The sequence below is a fragment of the Gobio gobio genome (assembly GCF_949357685.1).
Source record: "Gobio gobio genome assembly, chromosome: 5".
In the NCBI taxonomy this organism is placed as follows: domain Eukaryota; kingdom Metazoa; phylum Chordata; class Actinopteri; order Cypriniformes; family Gobionidae; genus Gobio; species Gobio gobio.
The window spans coordinates 22,110,037-22,132,974 of NC_137101.1; the positions used below are offsets into that span (position 1 = coordinate 22,110,037).

The 22,938-nt window shown below is 39.5% G+C and overlaps 1 protein-coding gene across 2 annotated transcripts in view; it reads left to right on the plus strand.

Annotated features, from left to right (window-relative positions):
* The window catches only part of syt1a (synaptotagmin Ia), a 255,324-nt gene that overhangs the window by 115,995 nt on the left and 116,391 nt on the right, over nucleotides 1-22,938 (plus strand). For both annotated transcript variants that reach the window (XM_079817475.1, XM_079817473.1), the window contains exon 3: nucleotides 17,068-17,150. The gene's annotated coding sequence lies outside the window, so the exon portion shown is untranslated. The remainder of the gene's footprint in view (nucleotides 1-17,067; nucleotides 17,151-22,938) is intronic.

Below are 22,938 nucleotides of genomic sequence, written 5' to 3' on the forward strand. Positions count from 1 at the left end.
CATAACCTCCACCAGCTCCCCATACATGGGACAAGGTGGTTGAGAAGCCTCAAACACTTCACTCGACTCCTCAACCATCCTCTGCTCCACTGGAAGAGCCACAGACGAGGAGGAGGAGCTTAGATCCTGCTCCGCCTCCAAAGTCTGCCCCTCGCGATCTGGCTCGTTGTCCACAAGCACTACACCAGTCTCTAGACGACGAGCCAGATTCAGCTGGGAGCCCCAGGATTGAAGGCGCCGCTCGGCCTCGGCGCGAGCGGGACCGCTCCCAGCTGCTGAACTCTCTCCCCTCGAGAAGAGAGCCAAACGAGAGCGGAGCGTTCTCAACGGAAAACGCTCGCAGTTCGCACAGGAGGCTCCCTCGAGAACCTCCCGTGCATGCTCTTCCCCCAGACAGTATACACAGAGCGTGTGAGTGTCGTCAGGTGTAAGATACCTGGTACACGGCTCTGCGCACCTGCGGAAGTGGCGCTGTTTCTCTGCACACTTCATATTGCTTGGTATTGCTTGACGTTTCAGGATCCAGGCAAAACAGTCACTGAAGACGAAGAGATACTGTCATGTTGGCAAGGCGCCCTTATATACTTCCTGGTCGCACCTTGATGACATCAGAGGCTGTCGCCGGTCAGTGGAATTGACGTGATTCAATGTGATTTCAGGCACCTGTCACGCCGGAGGCGTTCCCCGTAGCGTCGAAGCTGACGCAGCGCGAGTTCCCTTTCGAAAGGGAACACAATGTGATTGGCCATGTCTGAAGTTCTTTGCATCCCATTCGGTTGGGAATGAGTCATCACTAAAGTGCCTTGAGTGAGGAGTAAACATCGCTTGTCTTTATCAAGGTATATCCTGTTTACTCAGTTGGCACTACTAGTAGAGGACAGAGCCCTTCTCGAGAATAAAAGGCTGCCTTGGAGATGCTGCAATGGCAGAGGTATTGCTTTGAAAAAGAGGATTTGAATAGATGGCCTCAAGTCCACTATCTTGGAGATGATGAAGCACAGGGCATGAGTCCTCTTGAAAAGAGGCATAACATTTATATATTTCAGTTTCTGGGAAAGGTTGTGATGCACAAGGACAAAGCTATTGAAGGGATGGATGAATGAGAATAATATCTACAGGATGAATGAGTCATTTTCATCAAGGTTTTTCATGATGTTTTAACAATACCAGTTATATGAGCACTGGCTTGTTTTTCATTCATGTCTGTCTTAAAAGTTCAAACACAAATAAACAAATATGCACTGCAAAATAATACTTTTTTTCTTAATCAGTACTTTAATTACTTGTTCATTTTTCATTTCAAATTGGCTTTTTATTCTCTTTTTTTAAATTATTTTAAGCATAATTTAATGAGATGTAAGCTTAAAACAAGAAAAAGGTGTATATATATATATATATATATATATATATATATATATATATATATATATATATATATATATATATATATATATATATATATATATATATATATATATATATATATATATATATATATATACTGTATATAAGCAGCTCTATGCACTTTTTTAAGCAAGATTCTATTGGCAACGCATTATAACAGCGCACATCCATGTATCACAACGGACGCTCTCTCGTTTCATTCAAATGCAACTTTCCGTCTTGCGTCTCCATTTTTGATTGTATTGAAAATTAAATCAGAGGACTTTACTATTAATACTACTCTAATGTTGTTGTGATCATCTTGTCTGGACGATTATTTTGTACGCTGTACAACGTGCATTTATAAACAGGTAAGATTTAAAACATTAATCTCAATTAAATATTTCCCCATAATTATTTATTTGGTTAAAAAACATCTGTGCAATAAATGTACAATTATAGATATATGTGATACACCCATGTGTAATCACAATGGAATGTTTGTTTTGTTATGTATTCATTTATGTATGGATGTATTAATTAATTAATTCAATTAATAATCAACAAAGTCAATTATTATTACCACTTTATCACCACTAAAGACTGATAAAAAAACAAACAAAAAAACAACTGTTGACACTGGAGCGAGTACTTTGTAGGTTGCCGTGGTGATGAACTGGCCATTTTCTTGTCATTTATTTCTCCTGATAATTCAGGTTTTTGTAATCGGTTTACGTGTTCCAAGCCCAGGACTCGTGACATATACATTATTTTCCCTTAAATGTCACCCATAATAGTCTTGTTTGAACTTGTTCGTTCGTCTTTGGCTCAAAGCCACTTGCTGCAAACTTTTCTTCGCGGAAGCTTCATGTTAATTTCAAGTGAGTGAGATGAAATATTTCAACTCAAAACAACATTTTGTGTCCAATTATTTCCCAGACGTAGTTTTGGTTTTGAGGTCAAAGTTAACTTGCCTCGTGTTCAACATACAACAGTGGGTGATGGTCATGAAGACGACTCAGCAGATTTGAAGTGTTTCCCCCTATTGCAGTGACTTTCTTTTTGCAAGTTCTGCAGACAGGGTGACCATCCTCGATTGATTTTCACCATAACTCATATTTGCTCCTTTTAGATTGCTGAAAAATTTCCAGAGTTCTGCCGCAGCCTTCCGCCATTTCTTCTCGTTCAAAAAACAACGTTGTGTGCTGTGCCTGCACCAGACTGATGCTGGCTGGACAGGATTTACAGCAAGTTTTCAAAATCACGATAATCAAACACGATTTTAATGTTAATTACATTTTAAACGATAATACTAACCGTCAGGACATTTTATTGTGGTTTATCGTGAAACCGGTAATCGTCCCATCACTAGTTTGTTATTGTATATATAACTTATGTTTTTGTAGGTTTTGTTTAAAAACTATGCTAATTTGTTTCAGGCCATATACGGTATATACTACTTATATTAAGTATTTTTCCTCAACATGCACACTTACTGAATATGTGTAGCATTCTTATAATTGAGAAAGAGAATATTTGTCTTCATCCAAAGCAGGGCATCTTTTAGTTGATTACCAAAGACAATCTTGTCTTATTAGTCGTAAACATGGAATAGATTCCAGAGCTGTGCCACGAGGTCGCGATTTAACACAAACATTTGAGTTTGTAATTACTCACTCCAGGAGCTGCTATTACAGCAGAGAGGCAGAGGATGGCAAATGTGTCACGTCGGGATAAGTAATCCAGGCACGCCACAGAAATAGCTTCTTAACTGGGTGCGGCATGTCTTTCCTCCAGACTTATGATTCTAGCACAGCGGCACGTGAAAGAAGGAAGGGTGGGGGGCGGCCTTGAAGAGAAAACAGATTTGAAAAGTCATAGAAAAAGAAGAGAAATGGATAGACTCAACTGGCAACAATAAAAGGCATCTCACTGTTCTTATTTGTCATCCATTCCTCCATCAAACCACTCACTAGGCTCCCCTCAGTCGATTTATATTGCACTGTGGCCCTGGAGTTCACACACACACACACACACACGCACACATACACACACACACTGTTTGAAATGAAAGGCCACAGTGAGCACAGTGTATGACTTGTGAATGGCATTCTTCTGAAGCCAGAAATCCTTGTCTCTGGGGAGTGGCAGTGGGGAGAGATGGGAAAGGTTGTTGTTGGCTGACAGTGCCTGAAGAGTAACTTAAATCGCAGAATGAGAGCGACTCAATGGAAATCAGCAGGGTGGAGTGAAACATTCGCTCAAAAGAGCTGCTTTCATCTTCCAATATCAGCCTCAAATAGCTGGAGATGAATGTTGGAGACAATGCAAGAAGAAAAGAAGATTAGTCATCGTTCCATTTATTCTGTTATCCAGGGTGGCGTGTACTTAACGGTGCATGTTTACATATTGCAACGTCACCGTTGAGGTTACCTCAGTATAATGAGTCGGCCTCCGCTGAGGCAGATGGTCGGCTGTAGTCTCCCTCCAGCTGAGAAGGTCTCACGCTTTGGACGCAGGCTTTGGAGGTCTGGGGGAGGGATAGTTCCCAATCATTTCGGAGGCTGTTAGCCAGCTATTCCGCAGTGATTGCAGCATAACTTGCCAAGGCTAGTGCACACTGTTCATCTGACAATCACACTCTCATCATCGCTCTGACAACCTGCTCTGCTTCACTCCAGAGTGAAAGCTGCCCAAGCCGTTTCTAAACATAATGATCTGTTTCATTTAGCAAATATCACAGGCTGTATTTCAGCATAGTTCAGCAAGTTTTCGCCTAATGAGTGCCAACTCTGAGGCAGATTATACTTGTAATTTTTGAACATCATTATTAATAGAGAAATACACGGATCAGGCATAACGTTATGACAGGTGAAGTGAATAACACTGATTATCTCTTCAACACGGCACCTTTTAGTGGATATATTAGGCAGCAAGTGAACATTTTGTCCTCAAAGTTGATGTGTTATAACCAGGAAAAATGGGCAAGCGCAAGGATTTGAGCGAGTTTGAAAAGGGACAAATTGTGATGGCTAGACGACTGGGTCAGGGCATCTCCAAAACTGCAGCTCTTGTGGGGTTTTCCCAGTCTGCAGTGGTCAGTATCTATCAAAAGTGTTCCAAGGAAGGAACAGTGGTGAACCAGCGACAGGGTCATGGGTGGCCAAGGATCATTGATGCACGTGGGGAGCAAAGGCTGGCCCATGTGGTCCGATCAAACAGACGAGCTACTGTAGCTCACATTGCTCAAGAAGTTAATTCTGGTTCTGATAGAAAGGTGTCAGAATACACAGAGCATTGCAGTTTGTTGCGTATGGGGCTGCATAGCCTCAGACCAGTCAGAGTGCCCATGCTGCCCCCTGTCCACCACCGAAAGCGCCAACAGTGGGCACGTGAGCATCAGAACTGGACTATGGAGCAATGAAAGAAGGTGGCCTGGTCTGATGAATCATGTTTTCTTTTACATCACGTGGATGGTGTGGTGCGTGTGTGTTGCTTACTTGGGGAACACATGGCACCAGGATGCACTATGAGAAGGCGGCAAGCCGGCGGAGGCAGTGTGATGCTTTGGGCAATGTTCTGCTGGGAAACCTTGGGTCCTGCCATCCACGTGGATGTTACTTTGACACGTACCACCTACCTAAGCATTGTTGCAGACCATGTACACCCTTTCATGAAAACGGTATTCCCTGGTGGCTGTGGCCTCTTTCAGCAGGATAATGCACCCTGCCACAAAGCAAAAATTGTTCAGGAAAGGTTTAAGGTGTTGACTTGGCCTCCAAATTCCCCCAATCTCAATCCAATCGAGCATCTGTGGCATGTACTGAGCAAACAAGTCCGATCCATGGAGGCCCCACTTCGCAACTTACAGGACTTAAAGGATCTGCTGCTGACATCTTGGTGCCAGATACCTTCAGGGGTCTAGTGAAGTCCATGGCATGACGGATCAGGGCTGTTTTGGCAGCAAAAGAGGAACCAACACAATATTAGGTAGTCATCTTTTTTTTTTTACCTTGGATGCATATAAACCTATTGTATTAGACCTCAAAACAAAATTAGGGACCCTTTAAAATAGCATAATAGCACTGGTGGTGGTGATTTAATTCCTTTATGAGGGATGATTTTATTATGCTAATCTGGCCTAAAATAACTTTTTATTTTAATATCAAATTACAGCTGTATGTCGGTGGATCTATTTTAGCAGCAGAAACATATTTGTTTGCATTTTGTCTAGTGGTTTCACTAGAATGGATAGCGAGCTGTGGAAAATCAATATAATGGAGTGTGAGGAGAGAACATTGCTGCTGTCCCTTTATCACTATTGATGACAACATAAAACATAAAAAAATAAATTCTAGCACCAGATCTCCACTTGTTACACAGATGCAATGAAACTCCTGCTGGACAATTGTTTGTGCTGCTTCTTTTTTAGACCCCTCTCTGCAGTGAGCAATTTCATAAAGTGTTGGGGGCAAAATTGGCCATGGCTAAAATTGGCAGGACCATTCTAAATGACACCTATGATTGTAACATTATAACATCTTCAAAAATGAAAATGTAATTATGTCTCGTTTTAGGGTCTCTATCTTGGGAAATAGTTTTGGATGTATCTGTGTAAAACTACATGGGCCTACATGCACACCAACAGACATAACTGGGTCTTGGGTGTCTTCCTGGATAATCATCAAATGGATGCCTGTCACAATTGGCAGTGGCAAGTCACATGGGTCAGCAGGCTCTACCGCTCAAAGCTCAAACTGCATTACAATCGCAATATCTCTGCTGTCATACACACTACTGCTCCTATCCAGCTTTTAATCAAAGGCCAAAGAGTTGTTGTCTCCATCTCCTTTGCTTGTTGTTACATATCGGGCGTGAAAGCAATTAAAAGACATGGATTGAGTTTAATCCCCTTTCCTCTGTTCTGAATCACATGGATATGAAATATGTCACAGTGCCATCTGCAGCGGTTGCTCTGGGTGGCCTCATGATAACGTGTAAACGCATTCTGGCTGCTTGTAGGCTAACACAACTTAACACAAGCTTCAGTTATATTACAATCATTGACCTTTTAAGGGATGCTGTGCACAGGCATGTAATGAGGAATTCTAAGCTGAGGTAAGTACAGATGTAACAAAAGCAGAGCATGTAAATCACACTGTTACTTTTTCGACAGGGAAAAAAGAAAAAACGTTATTTATCGATTTTCTGAAGAAAATGTGAGTGCATTAGCCTGTGCAAAACTGATGCTAGGTTGTGGTAAGTGGTTCCTAGGGTGTTGCTGTGTAATTTCTATGCGGCTTCTGGGTGGTTGCTACTAGGTGATAACTTATTAGTGAAGTCCAAAGAACTCATTTTTCGTGAGGGCGAATGATTTCCACAAACGACAATGGGTTCAAGTTGGTCGTGGTGATTTGCTGCATCGATCAACAGAAATCTGCTTGATTTGAAAGTTACTTCAGTGTGAGCTGGGCTTCATACATTACTACACTAAAATTTGGCTAATATGACCATACTCTTAATTAGGTTTCTAATCCTAAGAAATCTAACTCAAAATGTGCTAAGGTTACCGCTAAGAAATGAAAATGAACAGGAAATATCAGCCAAAGCATAATAATGTGATTAACACTTTGAATTTGAATTTTTTTTTTATAATTTCTGCAAACAAAACTGATTCACATAGACTAAATTAAATAGTTAAGCTAGACTACATTTGACAGTATTCAAAATATTACATGTAAGAGTAAATAGAAGGCTGACTAAAACCACATGGTTATATGTTGCCAAATTTAACATTGGAATTTCATTCTCATTTTAATGCGACCCCATTTCCGGCAAGAACTGCAAAGAACGTGAGCAAGGACACGGCAACTTCCCAAACAGAAACAATGCAGTAGAACTGAACTGAAGGAATGAAATAGAAAGAGGGATGAAGAGAGAAGCCATGAAGTCAGAGACAGGGATGTTGAATGACAAGTCATTCTTTCATGGCAAGAAAAATAAAAAAACAGTTGAAACTAATTAACTGGTGAGGTAGACGGCAGACAAATGGGCATCAGGGACCAACACTGTGCCACTCATGTCGTTTGTTTCGAGAGCTTGTCGGTAGCTGCTGTCAGATTGCTGGCGCTTCATTGATTGGTGGGCAGGGAGGCTGGGCATTCTCATGCTTACAGCCCCTGCATTATACAGGATGATTTACACACCGAAGCAGCTGTTCGTTCTGGCAGCGGTTCAGACCTCACATAAGTAGTTTCAAAGCAACTCTAATGGCCTCAAAGCTGGAACACGACCACAGCCAGCCTACTGGGACAAGTGATACCGAAAGCACGCCGCAAAGTGTGGGTCAACATCAGCGACATTCCGAAACATTCATTCTTGTTCTAACTATGTGTTGGCACATCGTTTTATCTTCAACAGTTTACATCACAAAGGTGGTGTTAGCAGTTGATGTATAAGGGAAAAATGTTCCACCATTGTTGGCAAATCTCCAAAATGGAAAGACAAATTCACGAAACAGTTGCAGCAATTTTACTTAAAGAGTTCATGAGCTTTCTCCAATAATAATTGTCAGGATTGTGCAAGTAAAAACACTCATTGTCAGTCACACTCAGGCTTTCTTTCTATGTAAATTATGTTTTATTCAAATAATGCTATTTGTCTGAAGCAATTAAAATTGTGCTGCTAATGACCTTGTTATTTATAAAAAAAAATATTTACATTTTATTTACATTACACTATTCAAAAGTTTGCCGTCAGCATTTTTATATTTTAAGATATTGATCATATTCAGCAAGGATTCATTACATTTAATCAACAGTTACAGTAAAGACATGTATGCTACAGAAATAAGTAACATTAAAATGTGTAAAAAAAAATAAAATAGAAAAGTTATTTTAAATTGTAATCATTTTTCACAATATTACTGTTTTTACTGTATTTTTGATCAAATAAATGCAGCTTTGGTGAGCAGAAGAGACTAAAACATTATAACATGGACCCCCCATTGTAGTTAAATTAAATTGTAGTGTATTTATTTAAAAACTTTTATTTAAAAGATACGTTTGTGTATATCGTATATAGGTCCTGGCATCATCATCAAATGTGTCTGAATTAGAGGTCTGCAATCTGGGACAAGTTTTGAGGGAGGGAAGATACTGATACGTGCGCAGGAAGCGGGAGAAAGAAATTACTTGTGGGCTCCCGCAAAATATAATTATCTGAAGTCTGCCACTGGAGATCTGAAGTATTGTGTATGTGGAAACTGGAAGGGAAAAAAAATGCCTATAGATTCATGTAGAAGTGATGCTGTACAGTTTCAGTAAAATATGCCAATTCATGGTAATCTGCTGCATCCGTCACAACCTAGCATTCAGAACCAATTCACAGGATGGATTTTGCAAGCATGTTTGCACTGTTACTTGATTAGCATAATTTATTTTGTGACTCGGCACTTAAACCATGCAGACAGTGTGTAACAGCGGGTGCGCTTCCTTCTTCATGAATTCCCCCATTTATGTTGATACAAGGAAATAATTCAGTAGACCTTGGAATTTTTGTCCTGGTGCCAGCAAGGTGTTATTTATTCGACTGATAAAATGATAGGCTTTTGTTTTCTTTTTTTCCATATGTGATTGTCTATCCATGCATTGCCTTTCCGCACCTGCCAGTCTAAAGTAATAGCTTTTAATCTGTGCATCAAAGCCTGGATAAAGAGCCTCTGAGGAGAGAGAGGATGGATGAGAAACTCTGTTCTCCCTCCCTCCATGACTTTATCTTTCTCATAGCGGTCGCTGCTGTTCGCACACTATGTTGTCAATAACTGGGCTTCACCACTGATAAAGACAAATCACTTTTTTTATTTTCACATTAAAGAAAGACTAAAACGATCTAGTCCGTGTGAGCTTGCCCATTTGATTACTTTAAATAGTCAACTCAACAATCTGCTCTGCTTGGCAGCCACATGCAATAGCTGAATAGCTCAGTCCATGCTAGTATTCAAATAGCTTTAACACTAAAAAAGCACTCTTAAATAATTCTCTGTTTGCTTTCTGGAGAATTCTGTTGTCTTAAAGGCATGGATTCATAAATGAAAATTCTGTCATTAATATCTTTGTTATCCTGTATTTTTTTCTTAGAGCACAAAAGGACAATTTTGAAGAATTGCTACATTACACTAATTTCAATAAAACAGTTCTTCATAGTGGCCATGGCTAAAAACACCAAAAAAAGCACTGCAATAGTGGTCTATACTATATCCCAAATCTTCTGAAGTCATATGATAGCTTAGTGTGAGAAACAAACACATATTCATTATTTATTCACTACTGAAGTCATTATTCACTGATAATCTTCCCCTCCAGTGAGCTGTTGACTAAAGATCCACTGCTACTGAATCATGGAGTCAGTGGGTTGATTAGTGAACCGTATCAGTCTGATTTATGAACAGATTTAGTCAGATATGTGAACCAGATCAACAGGTTCAATGAAAAGACCATCCATGAATCATCAAATGACAATGGTTTCTCATACACTCACCTAAAGGATTATTAGGAACACCATACTAATACTGTGTTTGACCCCCTTTCGCCTTCAGAACTGCCTTGATTCTACGTGGCATTGATTCAACAAGGTGTTGAAAGCATTCTTTAGAAATGTTGGCCCATATTGATAGGATAGCATCTTGCAGTTGATGGAGATTTGTGGGATGCACATCCAGGGCACGAAGCTCCCGTTCCACCACATCCCAAAGATGCTCTATTGGGTTGAGATCTGGTGACTGTGGGGGCCATTTTAGTACAGTGAACTCATTGTCATGTTCAAGAAACCAATTTGAAATGATTCGAGCTTTGTGACATGGTGCATTATCCTCCTGGAAGTAGCCATCAGAGGATGGGTACATGGTGGTCATAAAGGGATGGACATGGTCAGAAACAATGCTCAGGTAGGCCGTGGCATTTAAACGATGCCCAATTGGCACTAAGGGGCCTAAAGTGTGCCAAGAAAACATCCCCCACACCATTGCACCACCACCACCAGCCTGCACAGTGGTAACAAGGCATGATGGATCCATGTTCTCATTCTGTTTACGCCAAATTCTGACTCTACCATCTGAATGTCTCAACAGAAATCGAGACTCATCAGACCAGGCAACATTTTTCCATTCTTCAACTGTCCAATTTTGGTGAGCTTGTGCAAATTGTAGCCTCTTTTTCCTATTTGTAGTGGAGATGAGTGGTACCCGGTGGGGTCTTCTGCTGTTGTAGCCCATCCGCCTCAAGGTTGTGCGTGTTGTGGCTTCACAAATGCTTTGCTGCATACCTCGGTTGTAACGAGTGGTTATTTCAGTCAAAGTTGCTCTTCTATCAGCTTGAATCAGTCGGCCCATTCTCCTCTGACCTCTAGCATCAACAAGGCATTTTCGCCCACAGGACTGCCGAATACTGGATGTTTTTCCCTTTTCACACCATTCTTTGTAAACCCTAGAAATGGTTGTGCGTGAAAATCCCAGTAACTGAGCAGATTGTGAAATACTCAGACCGGCCCGTCTGGCACCAACAACCATGCCACGCTCAAAATTGCTTAAATCAGCTGTCTTTCCCATTCTGACATTCAGTTTGGAGTTCAGGAGATTGTCTTGACCAGGACCACACCCCTAAATGCATTGAAGCAACTGCCATGTGATTGGTTGATTAGATAATTGCATTAATGAGAAATTGAACAGGTGTTCCTAATAATCCTTTAGGTGAGTGTATATTATGAGTGAATGCAACTTGCATATACGCAGATCCACAAATGACATTTGAGAGCTACAGTGGAGAGGACGATTTTCAATCACGGTGTCCGAATATGGCGTTTTTCCCTACTATGTAGTATGTGAAAAAGAGTAGTATGTCAGAAATCATAGTATTCAAAAGACAATACGTGAAAAATTTCCAGATGATCTAATACTTTTGCCCAGATTCTACTTTATTAGGAGTTATGAATGGCTGTGATTCATTGCAATTAGCGCAGTGAGTTACATGATAAAGCTATGTCAGATGTTGTACATTCAGTTTTCATTCATACTATTCACATTCATTCTTCTGAATGGTAGTGAACTTCACCAAATGTAGTGCAAATGTGATTTCAGATTAAGCTAATTACTTAAATTTAAGTCTGTTCCTCATCTGGAGATTTGGAATATATTGCACAATTCATATAGACTACTTTCGTGGTGGGTTTGTATCATTGTTGTTGTTGTCTTGTCTTAGAAAGGTTTAGAAAGACATAATTGAGTAAATAATAATACCAGAGCCCTTCTTGAGGGTGAAGTGTTGTTACTCCATCCTTGTTCAGCTTCTCTGTGGGCCGCATTTTTAGCCTGTGCTCCAGTGACAGGAAGCACCTGTGGTGCCGAGATCTCAGACTGCTCTTTATCCCGGTTCCACAGCACATTACACAATTCAAGCAGCCCGCAAATGAACACGCAGGACGTCAGCTGTGAAACCAACCCGTCGATACCGAACTCGTCTTCCCCACTGAGAGAGTGAGATTATCCAGCTGATTGGAAAATCAACAAGAGGAAATGACACTGGCTTTATGGGTTATTGCTTAATGCTTGCATTTGAGTCTATTGATTGTTCCATAAGACCATCTTCCCGTTTCCTTCTTGCACAGTATGTTGAACAGATTAAGCAAGACTCAAGCTATATTGTGTCTATATTTTTAAAAATTTATTTATTTAAAAAAGTAATAATAATAATAATTTATTACATTTATATAGCGCTTTTCTAGGCACTCACTCAAAGCGCTTTTACATGGAAGGGGGGAATCTCCTCAACCACCACCAATGTGCAGCATCCACCTGGATGATGTGCCGGCAGCCATATTGCGCCAGTACGCCCACCACACACCAGCTGATTGGTGGAGAGGAGACTGAGGGATGATACCAATCGTATAAATATATGGGGATGATTAGGAGGCCATGATGGACAGGGGCCAATGGGCAAATTTGGCCAGGATGCCGGGGTTACACCCCTACTATTTATCGAAGGACATCCTGGGATTTTTAATGACCACAGAGAGTCAGGACCTCGGTTTACTGTCTCATCCGAAGGACGGTGCTTGTTACAGTATAGTGTCCCCGTCACTATACTGGGGCGTTAGGACCCACACAGGGTGAGCACCCCCTGCTGGCCTCACTAACACCTCTACCAGCAGCTAGCTAGTTTTCCCAGTTGGTCTCCCATCCAGGTACTAACCAGGCTCAGCCCTGCTTAGCTTCAGTGGGAAACCAGTCTTGGGCTACAGGGTGATATGGCTGCTGATAATCTTAATAGTTACTTGAGTAAGAGTAAAAAAGTATCCAATGAAAAACACTACTTAAATACCTAGTTACTAGTTACTTCGGATCATATATATATATATATATATATTAGGGATGCCACAATTCTCAATATAATATTGAACCGTTCGGTACGGCATTCACGGTTCAATACGCGCTTGTGAATTGCGTTTTTTTCGGTTTCGCATTTAATTAATTATTTTTCTACAAATTCTATAATTTGCCTCCATCCCAATACTGAACAACGCGACATACATTCACATCACATGTTAGTGGTAGAGTTATACTCACGAAACACTATAGTTATTCACAATCACGAACGTTCATTATTTGCATGCGTTTTAAAGCCTTGCCGGTTTCATTCGCGTGCGCGGTTTTAACATGCGCTTTTCAGAGCGCGTGCACTAAAAGCCTGTCAAACACGTGAATACTGAACTAAGTAGTCGTCTTACTGCGTTAATACTGTCATACACACAAGGTTAACATAAACACAGTCGGTTATGTCTAAAGTGAAAGTAAAATCGCAATCGTGTCTGTAAATAAGATGTGTAGAGGTCTTAAACTGACAGCAGCACAGCCAGTGAACACGCGGTCCTTAAAGGGACAGTTCACCTATAAAATTGTCATTATTTACTCACTCTAATATTGTTTCAAACCTGTATTCATTTCTCGATGACAGAATTTTCAGTTTTGAGTGAAATATCCCTTTAATGTTAATACAACAACAAAAGACAAAGAGAAAATCACTCACTGCTCTTGACTGAGAAACTAATACAGTAGCTAAGAATCAGTGTATATTTTATAGTGAAGTCTATGTAGTGTTTTATTTTTACATTCATTCATTCAATTTCATACTTAAATGCTGCTGTACAGCTCTGAGCTGCCAGTGTAAATCTTTATATATATTTATTTTATATTATCCAATACACTAGGAATGTGTACAAGGGTTTTTTTTAAGTAAAGTTTTAAAGAGCACCTATCATGGCATTTAAAATGTTCCAAATATTGTTTTAGAAGTCCCCAACAACAGTTTTGCATGCATGCAATGACAAAAAAGACTTTAGTTTTCTTATAATATACATTTATTTTTACCTGTTTTGACAGCGATTCTCAAATGATTCCTTTAGTGATTCACTTTTCAAAACCCCGCCTTTACGTGACGCTAATCTGCGGTGATTGGTCCGATGACCCAGTCAGTTGTGATTGGTATAGTCTGTGCAGATATTTTCGGAAACGGAACGCCCATCAAAGTCTTATAATGACAGTAATTTGTTAATATGTGTCAGGAGTTATGAATATGAAAACCGCGTCGGTACTGTTTGATTGTAATATGAGCCTCAGCTGATCTCATTCATAAAAAAACTCCTCACGAAGACTCGCGACAAATCAACATCCCTCAGGGCTTTTAGTTCAAAAGTGTGCAGATGAGGAGACATATTGATAGATTCTCATATGTCTGTGTCAAATTTCTAAACAGAGGAGTATTTTTTATTCAATACTTCCTCAAAATGGGCAGAAATAGCCTAATCATGAGCGATTGAGTCTCTTATGTGTTGTTTTCAATTCATACTGGCAGCCGGAGGGCGCTCTGTGCACATGTAATCCATATATGGTAAAGACAGACGAAGAAGATACCATGTGCCATAATAAAAGTCCATAATAAAAGCTTCCTGAGATCGCGAAACATACATTTGACGACTAATAATAAACACTCAATCGCGACGATGTATGGTTTGTCTTCAAGCCACTTAGTCTTCAAATGCTCATCCTTGGGCAGATGAAAAAAGTTTGCTTTTGAGTCGCACTTCAGAACACAGCGTCTCGTGGCCATGATGTTTTCTAGTTTTCACTGGCGTCTTGGAGCGCAATAAGTGGGCGTATCGTATTCAAATAACTTGACAAGTTGACGTCATCTAGTCAGAGAAAAAGCTTCGGTCTTCTAACGATTCTTAAAAATGACTCCGAGTCGACTCTTACTTTTGAAAGAAAATAACTATATATACGGTGCACTGTCATATTTCAAGCTATCACAGGATGTTTTTGTTCACTTAGATCTATGTTACACACTACATGAAAGGTAAATTTCAAAATTCCATGATAGGTGCTCTTTAAGTTTAAGTAAGGTTTTTCAATTCTTTTAAGTAAAATAAAGAAAGAGTATTGCAATAAAAAATAGTCTTTTTTCTCTTTAACCTCTTGCGGTTCCTGTCGCCTAAGAATAGAATAACAAAAAATGTATGTGACAAGCCATCAGAACCGAACCGAACCGAAAACCGTGGGTAAAAACCGAGGTGTGTATTGAACCGTGGACTAACTGTATTGTTGCATCCCTAATATATATATATATATATATATATATATATATATATATATATATATATATATATATATATATATATATATATATATATATATATATATATATATATATATATATATATATATATATATATATATATATATATAAGACAATCTCCTGAACTCCAAACTGAATGTCAGAATGGGAAAGAAAGGTGATTTAAGCAATTTTGAGCGTGGCATGGTTGTTGGTTTCACAATCTGCTCAGTTACTGGGATTTTCATGCACAACCATTTCTAGGGTTTACAAAGAATGGTGTGGAAAGGGAAAAACATCCAGTATGCAGCAGTCCTGTGGGCGAAAATGCCTTGTTGATGCTAGAGGTCAGAGGAGAATGGGCAGACTGATTCAAGCTGATAGAAGAGCAACTTTGACTGAAATAACCACTCGTTACAACCGAGGTATGCAGCAAAGCATTTGTGAAGCCACAACACGCACAACCTTGAGGCGGATGGGCTACAACAGCAGAAGACCCCACCGGGTACCACTCATCTCCACTACAAATAGGAAAAAGAGGCTACAATTTGCACAAGCTCACCAAAATTGGACAGTTGAAGATTGAAAAAAAATGTTGCCTGGTCTGATGAGTCTCGATTTCTGTCGAGACATTCAGATGGTAGAGTCAGAATTTGGCGTAAACAGAATGAGAACATGGATCCATCATGCCTTGTTACCACTGTGCAGGCTGGTGGTGGTGGTGCAATGGTGTGGGGGATGTTTTCTTGGCACACTTTAGGCCCCTTAGTGTCAATTGGGCATCGTTTAAATGCCACGGCCTACCTGAGCATTGTTTCTGACCATGTCCATCCCTTTATGACCACCATGTACCCATCCTCTGATGGCTACTTCCAGCAGGATAATGCACCATGTCACAAAGCTTGAATCATTTCAAATTGGTTTCTTGAACATGACAATGAGTTCACTGTACTAAAATGGCCCCCACAGTCACCAGATCTCAACCCAATAGAGCATCTTTGGGATGTGGTGTAACGGGAGCTTCGTGCCCTGGATGTGCATCCCACAAATCTCGATCAACTGCAAGATGCTATCCTATCAATATGGGCCAACATTTCTAAAGAATGCTTTCAGCACCTTGTTGAATCAATGCCACGTAGAATCAAGGCAGTTCTGAAGGCGAAAGGGGGTCAAACACAGTATTAGTATGGTGTTCCTAATAATCCTTTAGGTGAGTGTATATATGTCAACAATACAATAACATGTTATTATGTTATTATCATAATTAAATATCTTTGCAACAAACACAGAAGGGACAAACATTATTTATGGCATTTCATCTGTAGCCCCAATAACATTGAATGTCCTTTGCTTTGTATGATTATTAGACTATTTCGAAATAAATCTGAACACAAACAAAGATCAAATGCACAATGACGGATCTTCTGTTCTCCAAAATGTAATCAAAAGTATATTTTTGCAGGCACGTGTAAACTGGTGTCTAGGTATTCCTTTTCAAGACAAACAGGTCGTCACCATTGCTGAGCAAATAAATCAACTGAAACTGAACAAATAAATCAATCTGATTCTTGAACCAATTTAGACCAGTATGCCAACATGTTTGAGCAAGTCTTTGAACAGAATGGACTCAGAGTGATTAATTTGTGAATGGGGCATCGCTTATGCTTCATAAAAAAAGAGACAGCATGTATGTATTGCATTAAAATAAAGTAACGAGAGGAATGTTGCCCAGCATAATGAAGTAAAAGTACAGTTTTTTTCATTAGAAATGTACTCGAGTTAAAGTAAAAGTACCCACATTTAAATCTAATCTTAAAAGTACAAATTTTCCCAAAAAAATACTCAAGTAAATGTAATGGAGTAAATGTACTTCATTACTGCCCACCTCTGATGTTAACTGACTTCCTTTAAAGAGTTTTTGTAAACTCCAGGATTTTTTTCATGTATAGTCTAAATGAAATATTATTATATTATTCAGATACAGTATATTAGTGTTTGTTCACCTCTGCTCTTTCGTTTGCAGACTAGAAGAACGCTGCTCCCTGCAACTTCAGTGAGAGAGAAAGTCTGAGGCCAGCTTCAGCAGCAAGCTTCCTTGAGTTAAAGGTTAGTCTTTGTCCTGTGGCTTCAAAGACCAGACGTACACACACACACACAGATACGCTTGCATCCGTTTGGTTTCATTAGAAATGCCAGGGGGCTGGAGAGGTTCCCTGTCCATTCACAGCCAAACACCTGCACGGCTTTCATCCCCTATCTGTCCACTCAGCCTTTATCACCTGCCACCCAGCCAACCACAGCACTGACACACACACACCCACACAGCATCTAAACAAACCATACACACCAGACATGCCTCATGCACTGCTAATTCGCACAGCCACATGGCACACACCAGTCAAAATACCACACAAAACTTCTGTGCACAGCCCCACACAGCAAGTGTTCACCCAACACATCCTGCTGATAAGACCATCTTAGACCAGAATGAATCTTAACAGCATCCTAACCAAGCATGATGCAGCAATGCAGCAAACAATAAAATTTCTTCTATGTTAACTTTTTAACGTGTGTGGCTAAAACTGAATAATACAAAAGCAAAATTTTCTTAAATAATCCCCAATTATATATGGCTCCAACATTTTTCTATTTTCTGGGCATTTATACTGAGCTTAAAATCTCAAATGATAAAATACTTTAAGGTTTGCAGGGAACACAATAAAAAAGGATACCATCTTGAGACGTAACATGGAAGTTATGGAAACCTGACCTGACTGTTTAGGACACATAGCCATGCTCTTGACCAGCAGAACTCAATTGACCAAGGTAATCTTGGTGGTTAATCTAGTCAAGCAGCTAGTACTATTACATAGTCTAATGACTGATCTTTTCAGCAGGGCACACACCAAGACCCCCACCTGGTTCAAATACCTAATTTCGAGTCACTGAGGAAATCAATACATGCTTCAAATAATATAAAAACAGTGTGCTCTACCTCTGTCAATCTGTCTTTCTTATTCAATATGTCAAATGCAAAGGCTGCAACCCAATTTCTAAGCAGCTTATTTGCTCTCATGTGGGAGGTGTCGGAGCGAAAAGGTTTGTGTAACTTGGCTATCTGTTTCCCCTTCATGGGTTAAAGAGTTTGACTAATGCAATATTGATTTCACTCTCTGGATGGAAAAGACACAAACACACCTTATTGAAATATGGATAGTCAAGCCCTCGAGAAAATATTAAAAGTCCTCAGGGGGAGGGGGACGTCAACATTAAGCTGGATTTTACCCTTCAGCAGCAGAAAAAGGTTAAAATTTTAAATTATTTGTATTGATAAAGGATAAAGGAAGGGATTTCAGCCGTCTTAAAGCTGTTTAATGTCAGCATTTATGTGGATCTCTGTTCTTTTCATTGCATTTTGGTACACAATGTGTTGTCCTTCAAAATGTCGAATTGTGTAGGTAGAAAAGCCCACACATTCTGCAAGGTCATTGTATGTGAGGTCAGACTATGCACATGTTCAAAGAAGAAGGTCGATAGAACTGCAAACACATACATACATTGATTATTATGGATTTTTATTGTGCAAATAATTAGTTAACACTCTTATACTTGTGTAAACCAGCTGGGTAAAGGCTCTGGTTGTGATTAGTAGCGCTATACTCCTGCAAGCTTAGCATCTTTTGTTAGCATCTGGCCTGGTAAAGGAAGCTGAGTAGCCATTTGGGGAGGCATTGTGTTTGATTCAGACCTTGTTAAAATGCCATTTTGTTTTGAGCGCAAGGGGCTCTGGACCTTCAGGCAAGTGCGGAAGGACTCTGAGCGTGGTCTCAGAGCAGGATTGGCGCAAACAGTCCAATTTTTCATCCTTATTGGTCATGACATATCCAAAGTGGCAGAGCGTGGGCTTGAAGGAGAACGGTAGATGCTTCAGCTGGGCGGGGAACTCTCACGCCATCACATTTGTCCCTGCAGGGTCTTCTACACAGCCGTGACGACAACACAATTCACTGCTGGGTATTACAGCCAATGAGGTTAAAAACAAGAGCTCACAGTTGTTCTTACACATATCTCATACTTTCTTTTCGCATTCCTCAACCTAAACTAGTGTTGGTAGCAGTATAGCATTAAGCTAGAAGCCAAGGTTGTGCATCATTCAATTGAATGCATCCAATTGAAATGAAACAAACTTATATAGTAGGCTTTAGAATGTTAGTATGTTCCATCTTTAAAACACAACAAAAGATTATAATATTAATCATTTGAAATGGAGTTTGATTTATTACAAAGTGCACTTTAAAAAAAATATAATGAAGCGTTAAGAAACATAGTCATGAAAGTATACTCCAAGCATACTTAAATGCCCATTTATTTGTAGTCAATTAGCTCAAAGGGGAAATATTAATAATTATTCATAACTCATTATGATTATGACCAGTTCATCCTGTGAACACTCGGTATTGATTATTAATGAATTCTAAGAGAAGGATAATTTTCATGGCTACAGAAAAACAATTCTTCCTTAGCATTTACAGTGCATGTAACAAAATCGATCATTTAAGTGACAATTTGTTTGCAGCAGGGAGTCAGAATCAAAGATGTATTGTGCACCAACTTTATTAACTAAATCACAAACAAAACTAATCTAACACAAACGCATACACACGAGTCACACATACCTGGGTCAGATGGAAATGGACAGAATAAAACTATTTAGTATATCGTGCGTTACTTACATTGTGCCTTTGCGGTGGGGAAAGAGCATCCAGATATACAGATATTTTCTACAAGTACAGTTTTTTTTTTATATAGTTTAAGTACACATCAATTGCACATCCAATACAAGTAATGCTCTTCTTTTTCACAAGGGAAATTCTCATTAAATTCCTTAAAGGTTTAGTTCACCAAAAAATGAAAATTATGTAATTAATTACTCACCCTCATGTCATTCCAAACTCATAAGACCTTCATATTTGGCACACAAACAAAGATATTTTTGATGAAATCCGAGAACTTTCTGACACCCCCCTCCCATAGACAGCGACGCCATTACCACTTTCAAGGCCCAGAAAGGTAATAAAGAAAGTAGTAATGGCATTGCTGTCTATGAGGGGTCAGAAAGTTCTCGGATTTCATCAAAACTATCTTTGTTTGTGTTCCGACGATGAATGAAGGTCTTATGAGTTTGGAACGACATGAGGGCGAGTAATTAATGACAGAATTTTCATTTTTGGGTGAACTAACCCTTTAATTTGAGGTGACAGACAGAATGCAGATTTTGAGCATTTTACAAGGATGTAAAATAAAAAAGGACACTATTGTACTATTCACACTATTGTACTATTGTCAAGGACACTTCCAAGGTGATAGGCTCAAGTGGGGGCGTGGATTACATTATATTATGAAAACCAGCACAATACTTACTGATGCACACTGATGTCTTGTGTTGTCATTACTCCTGAAGAACTAATTGAAAAGTTTTCAATTGATTCAGAGTTTTTGGCACGGCCTCTAGATACTTGCTATAGTGGTAGCTCAAATTAAGTTAAGATGAGGGATTTTTGTGCTGAATATAAAATAGGTTACACCTTAACTGGAAGACTTTACCAATGGGATTTAATGGGATTCAATGGGAAGTAAAACCGGAAAAACAAGTATTCAGTGTGAAAATTTAGAGCAAAAACTTTTTTTCTAAACTGTTAATGTATCTGTTTAGAGCAAAATGTATATTGATTGCCAACAAAATTGTATAATTTTTTTTTATGAAGAAGGGTTTTTCCATTGCACTGCAAAGATAAACTGGCCAACTAATAAGATTTGCACTTTTGGTCACATGTCCAGAGACGTTGCTATTTTTCGATTTGACAATGAATAGTAGAGGGAGAATCCCAAACCGGCTCTAGTCTCTATACTCTTTTGATTGGTATTTGGTGTTATTTGATAAACACCATAGCGAACGCATAGGCTATATCGAAACAGCCTTTCTTTTCCGTGACAAGCGTTTGTCGGAAAAGTTGTGCAGCACTTTGTGTTTCTTGAAGTAACTGGGCTATATCTGCTGTTTTAATAGCACCTCCTTCTTTTACAGAGTGAATTAACATTTTCATTCAGCCCGTCTGAATACATTGATTTGAACAGACAAATCGCATGTGAAAATCGGAACAACTTTTCGTGCCTAACCATCGTTATTAAGAAAGTAATAGGGTCCATTTTGATTTCATCTGGACTTCAGCAAAAAGCGTTATTGATCCTTCAACAATGACCCACTTACATGTTTAAGCACGTTTTCCCATTATGAAGGTTTCCGCACACGACTGCTGTGTTTTACAAGGAATCTATCGATGTCCCATTGCTGTGGGACAGGGCAATTCGTTTAGGCATCATGATATATTACCAAGGCCCGGCTGTGTTGTTGGGTCATTAGTTTACTTAATACTGGATCCCGGGGAGTGCTAAAATACTGTGTTCTCTCACACATGCATCACCTGCTGCGCTCGCATGTGTGCTTCCAGCCACTATTTTGCCTTTTCTTTTGCAAAGGCCTCTTAGAAAGAGGAAAACCAATATATGCTATGATGACTTAAGCTTATAGGAGTGGACTTAAACCTGGCAGCTCTCATCATTTCGGACTGACAGGCAATTAAGGGAGTGACATGCATTTTAATAATACTGTCTGGCAAACAGAACAGATTCCGAGTCCAACGCCTAGTTCACTACTTTGGAAACACCACTAGTGGAAGTTACTGTGAAAGTGGATGAATTTTGTTCATGTTAAAACCACAAACTTTCAACACTTATGAGAATCTTATGTGGCCAGCTAAATGTTGACTTAAAGCAAAAAGTGCAAACAGTTTATTTTAAAATGAAAATTCAGTTTTCATTTACTAAACCAAATCTTTCCCTCTTATGCAACTCTCAAAAATTTATTTGCATTACGGGTGTGACGAGACACTTATCTCACGAGACGAGACATGAGATTGGGTTCACGAGAACGGGACGAGACAAGATTTTTTACATAGTATTTTTTAATAAACCCTCAATGATTAAATACATTACTGGAAAAATAGTCTGCAGGTGCATTTGAAATGTTTTAACTCATCATCTTGTAATGAATGTCATTTCAGTTCTACTTTCTGAGTATGAATTATCATATGCAGTAAAAGACAACAAGCACTGTAAAGGTTTAGCCAAAAACTCAACTGACTGGCTTCTTTCCTGTATGTCTCTTCAGACCTTAGAACTGCACATGAGCTTCTTTTGACTGAACTCCTTCCCACAAATTGATCGTAGATATTAAGTGCAAACAATAACCATAATACCATAATCAAAGTACTCAATATTCAAAGTGCAAATAGAGACCACATTTTTCTTCAAGCATGATACAGAGCTAAAAGATGGTTACAACAAGCTTTTATATTGGGAGATATTCTCGTGCCTCAGGGAGGGCGCTTTCAAACAGCGCTAACGTATTGAAATTTTGTTTGAATGCACGCTCCCGTTTATTTTCACTTTCAATTTCGCGATCGTGCATACTCTGTGAATAGGGAGCGGTGGTGCTGAATGCTCATTTTAAAATAGAAGTCTGATGCTTCTGCCGGGCAACGAATCCACCGCCACGGTCCAGTCCACTAACATGTAACACACATTCGTAACAAGCTCAATGCGAGTGCTTCACTAACAAGGAACACACACTCATAACACTTGCTCAATGTATTCTCGTTACGTGATCAGTGCCGCGCACTATGTACGACTCAGCTCAGTGTTGGATGAGCTGATGGAATTGAAGCGACTGTTATCCACCTGAATTAAATTGTTTTTATTTCTATAAAAAGCAAAACTAGAGTGGAGGCATAATGGAAATGTCGCGTAGGCATATTCTGTCCTAACTTCACCCTCA